This window comes from Chrysoperla carnea, chromosome 4, assembly GCF_905475395.1.
Source record: "Chrysoperla carnea chromosome 4, inChrCarn1.1, whole genome shotgun sequence".
Lineage (NCBI taxonomy): Eukaryota > Metazoa > Arthropoda > Insecta > Neuroptera > Chrysopidae > Chrysoperla > Chrysoperla carnea.
The window spans coordinates 32,032,778-32,040,115 of NC_058340.1; positions in this window are offsets into that span (position 1 = coordinate 32,032,778).

Consider the following 7,338-nt stretch of genomic DNA (forward strand, 5'->3'; position numbering starts at 1 on the left):
CAAAATAGTTGGATTTTTACTTTACAGCGTTTTCAAAATCACATATTTCTCTGCCACACCCTGTATATATTTATTTCAATTCACCATTCATTTTATAGAACCACATAAATAAAAAATGAATGATATTTGTTTAAAAATACCGCAAATATTTATTTTGAATGTTTTTCCCCAAAAACAAAAACAATATCGTTTTTGAGAAGAAACAATGATTATTTTTCATCAATCATTAAGAATTAGTAATTTGATGGCTATATGTATACAAGTTTGATAAGTTAATTGCGTTGTAACGTTGCCTAAGTACCTAAAATGCTAGCGCGGAAAACATAACCACCCCTTGACAGTCGCGTAATAAAAATTATTTCATAATAAAGTATTAAATACAGTGCTTTGAGGTGTTCATTTATTGGTTACGGACCATTTAAAAATATTTTAAAATATTACCATCTAAATCTCACCTAAATAATAATGGAACGTTGAAAAAGTGTCAGAGGTAAGCACATATTAAAGAAGGGTTGACTTATTTTTATGAACGTACATGTATAAGATGTTCTAATCGTCGATTATACCAAAGAAAAATGTTGACTGGAAATTTAGTGCAGATAGAGTCTTGCATTGTAAGCGGATATCGAACCTGTAATGCTTATTTTGGGGCGATTAGTCGATTGAATCTTCGGATTTCCATAAAGATTTCAATGAAGGCTTAGGTTTGAACCTCTTGTTTCTCATTTAAATTTCAGAAGGTTTTTAAAGCCCTGCGGACATCTAGAGTTTTTTCAAATTAAGCTAGAACGTTGGAAATCTTTATGCGAATTCAGTTTGTAACAGGTGATCCATTTGAAGTTACATTTTAATAAAACATTAATAATAACAAATTTATCGGGTTTGCTTTGTTATTATACGAGACCATATTTTTTAAAGATTATTTCTTGCAAAAGTTATCAGTAATTGTGGTTAGTATGTTACCATTCAACAGTTCCAATTTTCGATGAAGATACAAAATTGCCATATTTGGCCTGAAAAGAAACCTGAAGAGATTCAAGAGCTTCTATTACATCTAGACATCAAACAAGGCATCAAACAGAGGCATCAAACAGAAGCAGACATCAAACAGAGGCCACACTAAACAGAAGCCACATCAAACAAAGTGTGATGTGGTTCTCTCGGCCGGTGGAATATGGATCCATCTAAATATAACTGTCAATGGCGACCCATATCGTTCCATGATAACGGACTATAACCCCAGTATATTGATGTCAACAAGATGACGCCATTTGCCACACAGGTCAAGCGGGTGAAATCATGGCTTTATTGCGAGTAAAATTTGGTTAAAAACGAATATCATGAAAGACTTTTCCTTTTGGGGCTATGTAGAGTTCAAAGGCTGTATGGATAAGCCGCGTTCGATTGAGCAACTGAAAGCTAACATTACTCGCATTTTTCAACAACAACATTTGAAAGAAATAATCTTTAAAAAATAAATAACTGAAAGCTGACTCAAATATAGACCTTTCTATTTCTGTAACATACTGTATTAGAATGCTTCATCAAAAATTATAATATTTAGCGCAAAAATGTAGAATGTACTTATCTCTTATTTTCATAAAAACATACAGACGCGAATGCATATACAAACATAATAATGGGTTTAATATACCTTTTCTTTAGTCCCTTTTAAGGTATACCTTATGTGGCACATTATATACAAACCACTTAGTCATTTGTGTTGAAGAAGTCATTCATATATTAAAACATGAAAAAATGTCGACATCTATCTCGTACGTTCTACGTTACACGTTAAAAGTTACGTGGTGTTTTTATCATTTTAACATATTAGGAGTGAAAAATGTCACATTTCACACAACAGTTTATTATGCACTCAATCATAAACTTTCTACTCGAAATTATTTGTTCTTCCGATGGTAAAACATTTGAATGACATTTTCTTAATCACCATGGACAAACTCAGTTTTTGACCCAAAATTACTAAATTTAACAGTATTTTGGCATAAACACATACTTTACTTAGCCTGCTAAATCTATGATAAATCTAGAACCATAGGGAGGGGGAGTTAGAAGCTGCGCGTCATCTGTCCTCTTCTCGGTGTGTTCATGAACATAACACAGAGCGGTTACAAACTAGAAAATTTGTAGTCGCAGAAGCTAGAATTATAGTTATTTATTTAGTTCTTTTCGATTTCGACAAAACTTTTTTTCGATTTTCTCCCTTAAGATAATTATAAAAAAATTCGTAGCGCAAGAACTGCGGTAGCTACGCAAATTCCCTCACGTCTGTCATCACGATAACTCAAAAACGAAAAGAGATATCAAACTGAAATTTTAATAGCGTACTTAGGACGTAAAAAGTGAGGTTGAGTTAGTAAACGAGCAACATAGGTCAATTGGGTCTTGGATCCGTAGGACCCATCTTGTAAACCGTTAGAGAACAAAAGTTTAAATGTAAAAAATGTTCCTTATAATGAAATAATTGTTTGAATCATTTTTTTGTAAACATCACTGTTTACCCGTGACTGCGCAAATCATGCGAAAATTGTATAGTATTTATTATATGGGAATATCAATTATATATATGTGGCATGTATGTATGTGCAATGTGACAGAGTAATCAGCACTGTCTATACATGGTATTTCAACAATTAACTCAGTCAATTGTTTGTTTTCATTTGTTTTATAATACGAATAGCTTATTCCAGGTAGATATAGCGCTGGTTCAAACACGGTGCGAATGAGAATATAAACTAGAACGAATTGGTTTAATGATTTTTTGTAAAGATTACCTGTACACACGACATGTACAAAAATAGATTTCCTTTTAAAAATATTTATAGAGGTAATCGATCACACTATCTGCGATATTATTCTTCGATGAATTGTATACATAAATTTGATTACATAATAAGGTGGTAAAATGGAAAATAATAGAGATAAAATCAAATTCTATACAAAAGACAGTTTTAATTATAATTCATGGCGTCTCACACGGTAGAGTGTTTAGAATGTTTCTTTATTTCACGTAGCATTCTTATTACTTTAAATAAAAAAATAAGGTATTGCAAAATGGGTATCCATATCATAGTTTTGGTCTCCGTGGTTTGTGGTATATCAGCGGTGATTTGGTATACCGAATGTTTGTCTTAAATCAAGTTAGTCTTTGGACCATCTGTAAAATCACAGAGATCTAAATCGATCTATCACTGTAGATCACATCTTAAGAAAATAGGGCATTATAGTGATCTTTCAAAACTGTCATTGTAGCTCGCCGAAGGAACGAAGTAAGCGTTTGGAAATCTAGGAGAGCAGGTATATTTTTGTGTTTCAAACGCTGAAGAGGCTGGAAAAAAAGAAATTTGTACCTCTCCAAAGTTTTCGTGTAATCCATATCTTTGATTTCTTGTGAATCGTGAGATAATATTTCCGATTGCGCTCAAAATATCCACTTAAGAAATAAGGAAACGGAACTGCACTGGTATGGTGGTGAGATGGAAACTTTGAATTGAGATCTAGTGATTTGGTGTTTTTTTAAAAAATAAGGTAATGGTTGCTAGGTTTTTTAGATTAAGATTTGTGCCTTCTTTACACAGTGAAATTTCTCTCTATGGTTGCTGTATTATTAATTTATTATTTTCTTTCGAGCACTACAAAACTTTAGCGTAAAAATTTTTCGCTAAAATAGATAGGCACTTTGCGTGAAATATTGTCCTCATTGTTATCAATTTACCGCGCTAGTATGTGAATAGATGAGGCGTTAATTATATGTTACAAAATAGAACTTGAAATAAATCAGAATGTTTTTACTTTATAATTACAAACTCATACCTCAGCTTACACCAGCCAAATCTAAAGCAATTTATGTAAAATATTAAAATAAAATAAACATGTTTTTGTTGTGAAGGCTTAATAAATATGCTCTAAAAATAAAATGTTATAAATATGCACTTGAAATACATAAGAAAAGTAAAATATATAATAAAATCGCTTTGCTTGTAATTTTATGTTTTTTTTTTTTGCTTCCTGAAAAAGGCCGGAAAATTTTGGTATATCACTACATAGTATAAAACAAAGTCGCTTTCTCTGTCCCTATGTCCCTTTGTATGCTTAAATCTTTGAAACTACGCAACGGATTTTGATGCGGTTTTTTTTAATAGATAGAGTGACTCAAGAGAAAGGTTTATATGTATAATAACATCCATTAAATAGTGGAGAAGTACTGCTATTTTTGAGGTTTCTAATGTGATGTCGAAAAAGTAAATAAGTAAAAATGTAGTGTATGAATTTAGATATTCCAAAGATAGCAGGAAATCTTCATGGTATAGGGAAAGGGGGATTGTTTTACTCCAAATTTAACGCGTGCGGGCCACGGGCTGTAATGAATAAATCAAAACTACTGGATCGATTTTAATCACATAGGCTATATATTTTATACCCGTGCGAAGCCAGAGCGGGCCGCTATGTTTTTATATACAACGTTCACAGTTTTTCTGTAGTGTATTTAGTATCAGCATTGCACCCGTGCAAAGCCGGGGCGGGTCGCTAGTATAGTATATAGTAAGTCCATTTCTTGTATGAAACATTCTTGTGTAACAGTTTTCTCCAAATTCGTATAAATTCGAATTTCACACAAAAACATATAAGAAAAAAAATTTAAAAATCAAATTTTTATAGCGTGTTATTGATGTAAAAAATGAGTTTCAATTCGAAAATGAGCAATATATATCAACTGTCTTGGGTCCTACTAATTCATCTTGTAAACCGTTAGAGATCGAAAAAAATTTAAATCTAAAAATGTCTCTTATATAAAAACAACTTGTGTTTGAAACGTTTTTTTCGTAAATGTCATTGTATGTCCGTGAGGGCGGAAATTAGGACAAGACTTTTGACACTTTCTATACGGGGTATTTCAACAATTAACTCAGTCAATAGGGTATTATCGTTAGTCAAAAATAAATCATGAAAATTGAAAAAAGTTGAAATTTATGTAAAAATATACTTAAATATTTTGATTTTGAGTCATAAAAGCACATTTTTCTTTTAAAATATCAAAATTAAAAATCGTAATTTTTAAACTGTATACCACGTGACCTAAAACGCGGGTAAGCTCTGCTGTGATGTCATAGCGGTATGAGTCATAGACCATCAGTTAGTTTAGTGTAGACAGCTGGGTATAATAAATACATAGATAATAAGTATTTATATTTCTTATAATCAGATGTGTATGAATAATATCTGTCTATGAATAATATCTATTAAATTTGTGTTATTTCGTATCCCCATATTACGTCATCAAATTGGATGCCTGCGTTTTTGACAGTTTAAAAAAGGTTTAAAATTTAATTTAGGTTTTTGGCAATAAAGCGTGTGTATTTTTCCGAAATAAATTTTTGGTGGTTTTTTATTAGCAAAATCAACATTTTCAAGTACTTTTTCAAAAATAGTGGAATGTCCTACTATTTGTTTTCACTTATTTTAATTTTAATTATTTGCACAAAAATTCGAAGTGCACGCGATTTACTGTTTAATTGAAATGATTGAAATTTTTGCACAGAATCTACGGCCCTGATGAAATTTTTTATATAATTTTCTTTGTCTGTAATTACTCCAATTTAATGATTGAAAACGAATATATATTCTTAGGCAATAATAATGAGTTTTTATTAAATACACTTGAAAGTGTTATTTGATTTTGATTGTAATTGAATATTTACAAAAAATGAAAATTTATTACGCGCAATTTATTTTTCTTCTGAATCAATGCACCCGAATCCCTAAATAGTATCAGCCTTAATTCGGCATCGTTACTTAATATACATACAGAACAAGTATTCGTAAATCTAAGTCAATAAAATACGAATGGAATAAATTTTCATGACTAATCATTACTCCACAAACAAATTAGTCCACTTTTGCTCCAACGTCTTGTATACAAAAAGCTCCTACATAGAAATTGTACATAACTAGTACATAGTCAAACATGGATATATATCGGAAAATATTTCCCAGGGGTCGCTTACGAATGTATTCAATCCTGATACTAGCATTTTAAATGATGTGTAACAATCAATGCGATGTCTGAAAACCAAGTTATGTAAATAGGTAAATAACGCCCTGATTTCTAGAACACTGTAAAAAAAATTTTTGGTAATTAAAATCTCTATCTCTATATATTATAAATGCGAAAGTAAGCATGTTTGTTTGTTTGTGACGCTTTCACGCTAAAATTAGCTAATGGTTTGAATGAAACTGTACAGCAATATAGCTTATACTATATTGCTGTATGGATAAGCGAGAGCAATCTTTATCAATCTTTACTTTTAAACCCTGCGCAGTGGGTGGGTATTACTCTTGTATTATTATAATTTCTTTCGTTTTCTAGATATGAGAGTAACAAATCAGGTGATTTTTAGTGCAGAAAATTATGTTTTGTGTGTGTAAAATTTGTTATTACATACGAGCAAAAAATTGAAATCTTTGACTGACAATCATTATAATAATAAATAAAAACTCGTATGAATGTTGTTGATAACTTTGTCATTTTCATTTCAAAATAGAAATAAAAAAATTGAAAAATAAAAAGATTTAGGTCTGTCAAAGAAAATATATAGTATAGTAAAAGCAAAAATTTAATGAGAAAAGTTATTACCTCAAATATACTCTATTCTATCATTTGTATTTTAGGGAGTGTACATCATTATATATATTGTACCATGTAAATATGAAATATACATCAAGGTATACTAAGTTTAGTCTCAAGTTTGTAACGCTTAAAAATATTTTGGAATAGGGGTTCATAAAATCACCTAATTAATCCATTTCCGATTGTCCGTCTGTCATCACGATAACTCATAAACGAAAAGAGATACAAAATTGGAGTTTTTATCGTTGGTCGTAAAAAGCGAGGTCCAGTTCGTAAATGAGCAACATAGGTCAATTGGGTCTTGGGTCCGTAGAACCCATCTTGTAAACCGTTATAGGTAGAACAAATGGTTTAAATATAAAAAATGTTCCTCATTTAAAAATAAACAACTTTTGTTTGAAACATTTTCTCATAAACATCACTGTTTACCCGTGAAGGCGCAAATTTTTTAATATGGATTATATGGGAATATCAGTTATGTATGTGTGACATGTATGTATGTGTAATGTAACAGTGTTATCAACACAGTCTATACATGGTATTTCAAAAATATCTCAGTCAATTGTTTGTTTTCACTTGTTAATATATATATCTTTCTGGTAAAAATTTATTAATTTCTACTCGAAAAATCGAAAAAAAAAAGAAAACGAAAAGTGTTGTGGGAACTATGGAAGGAACTATGTTCCTTT